Raw genomic sequence first — 3,115 nt, forward strand, 5'->3', positions numbered from 1 at the left:
TTATTCAATGTATTTCCAGTATAGGATGTAGAGTATAATTAATTTTTTTTTGTAAATAAAATATTTTTGATAAGATGATTGTGTTTTTTTCTAAGGGAAGGGGGGAATTTCAAACAAAACAAAAACTTTTGTTTTCCTTATATATGGATTTAAGTATGGGATGTATAAAAAACAACAACACATGGTTGGTCAAAAATAACAAGTAATTTAATTTCACTAAGAAGGTAGAAATCTTCAAAATTGGTGTGGTTGGGGAATTAGAAACTGGAGACTAGTCTTAACACAATCTTTGTCTCTAATCTGATTCTACTTTTCCTTAAAAGCAGCCAAATTTAGACAAAGTTTGTTTTATTACAGTCATTTATCATAGCTGGAAAGATTCACAGATTTTCAGAAAAATCAGAAGCAAATTTGTTATAGTATTTACAAATAATTAAACCTTCAAATAATAATCCAGTACTGAGAACAACAGTTAAATGAACTACGGCATTTCCAAACAATGGAACATCATTACCCATTAATGTTCTCAGAGAATAGGGTATTAGAGAAATGTTACATGAAAAATATATATAACCAATTTGTACGGTAACATCCCAGTTTTGTAAAAACATGTTTAAATGTGGTTACCTACAATTGGGAATATGGCTGATTTATATTCTGTGTACATTTTTGTATTTTCCAAATACCATAATCATGTATGACTTTTATAACCAGAAATAGAACAATAAATATTGCTTAATAAAAAGAGGGTTGAGGCATCTCATAGCATTTCCTGGTTTGAGGAGCTTTGGTGATAATTTTTCCATTTTACCACATATCCCTCAAATTTATTTCCCAATTCTTTTTATTGGTTCTTAAGAATCCTTCACTACTGTGGTATAGTTATATTATCAAAAAATAACTATAGCCACCGAACAGTATCGACACTCTAGACACTAGAAATAGCAATGGTTCTAGTCCCAGTAATTCACTGGTAAAATCACTTGGTGCTATATTTGAGGTCAGCAACCTTAATGTAAAGAGCCACATAGTATCCATTGTAGGCTGTCGTGGCCATATGGTCTGTCGTATGACAACTCTGCCATTGTAGCACAAAAGCATCCATAGGCAGTATGTAAATGAATGTGTGCCTTGTTCCAGTAACACTGGACACTGAAATTTGTATTTAATATAATTTTCACATGGTACAAAATATTCTCTTGCTATTTTTCAATCATTCAAAAAATTTTAAAACATGTTAGTTCATCAGTGTTATGAAAGTGCCCGATGAGTCAGATTTGGCCTGCAGGCCAAAGTCTAATGACCCTTGTTTTTTAGGAATCTACTGGCTTCCTTGTACTATTGTACACTGACAACTAATTTTGAACACATATCATTTGTCAGATACTGCCAGAAGTACATGTTCTAGACCCTCTATTTTAGTTCTCATATCAGTCCCATTGGGGTTCCTTTATTAGTATTACCATTTTACAGGCGAGGAAGCTGAGGCTGAAAGAGCTTTTGTACCTTGAGATCATAAAGCTGGCTAATTGTGGTGGAGTTCAATGCAGGCTACCTGATGTCAGACTTAACCCTTTAAACGAATGTACGCATTGCTCCGTGCCACTGTCCAGCTGCATCAGCACCTCCTGGGAATTGGTTAGAAATGCCAACTTCTGACCACTAATCAAATTCTCAGGCTGGGACAAAGCATTTGTGTTTAATAAGATCCCCAGATGACTTTTACCCACATTAAAATTTGAGAAACATTTCTAATTTAGTCTCTTAATTGTTCCCCTCAGACTAAGTACAATTTCTATGATAGCTATTACAGAACAACTCAAATATTTGTATTTCCCTATTGAGGTTTTCTACTTTTAGTGTCACATATGGATATTGGTAGATATCTGGTTTTAAGTTTACTGAACACCTGTTAATGAGCAAGAAATCAAGAGGTGTACATTTTCTCTACATTCAAAGGGCTTGTGATTGAGTCAGAGGGTAAGACAATTACACAAACACTAGATGCAAAACAGAATATGAGGTGTAAAGAGTGGCATGGGGATATAAAAAGAAGGAAGGAAGTGTACAATCAGCACTGTAAAGATAGGCTTCAAGATAGTGTGGGGTTGGGGTGATTCTTTGTGGATGTGCAAATTTAGATGGGAACTAAGGAACTAAGAGGTGTGATTTTGATATGACCTTTAAACAAATGAATAGGTTTAAGTATGTGCGGTGTTTAGCCAAGAGTTCAGACTTAATGATAGAAGGTAAATTTGAAGGTGGATCAGAGAAGACCATCATCCACTGGGAGAAATACAAGAATGAGGTGTTTAAACTAAAATTGATAGATCACAGTACATGTGATACTTTTGAATAGGGTGCCACCATTATTGGATTGTCCATTATTATAAACGGAGCTACTTTATGGTGGTTTGCATTTCAACATCCCACGTAAACAGTCATATTTAGAAATATGATTTGGTTCAAGTGCGCTTATAATAAACTGGTATTGTTCTTCTGGCACTTGACTACTTTCATCATATTCACTCCAAGCCTGCTTCCTGTTTCACATCCTCAGTTAATGAATGTCATCATTTCCTGCCAGTTGCCCAAACATTATCTTCAGCTTCTTTTACTTGCCATATAACTTGCTAGTCACTATAACCATGTGATTCCACCTTTACCATGTCACTCAAATTCATCTTTCACCCTCTGAAGACATTCTGTTCAAAACACCTCCTAAGTGCCTCTCTTTTCTCCATCTCTGTTTCATCCACCAGATTCTCTACACTTCTGTCAAAATGATCCTTCTAACAGTTAACTCTGAATACAGTCAACTCTTCGTATCCCTGAGTTCTGCATCTGTGGACTCAACCAACAGGGGTCGAAAATATTGGAAAAAAATGTTACATTGTTGCTGAAGTACACTAGTATTAGGTTGGTGCAAAAGTAATTGGAGCCTTTGCAATTATTTTTAACCTTTAAACCACAGTTACTTTTGCACCAACCAACTTTTTTCTTGTCATTATTTTCTAAATAATACACGATAACTATTTATATAACACTTGCATTATATTAGGTGTTATAAATAATCTAGAGATGATTTAAAGCCTATAGGAGGATATGAGTAGTT

Source organism: Rhinolophus sinicus, linkage group LG12 (genome assembly GCF_036562045.2).
Source record: "Rhinolophus sinicus isolate RSC01 linkage group LG12, ASM3656204v1, whole genome shotgun sequence".
Classification (NCBI taxonomy): domain Eukaryota; kingdom Metazoa; phylum Chordata; class Mammalia; order Chiroptera; family Rhinolophidae; genus Rhinolophus; species Rhinolophus sinicus.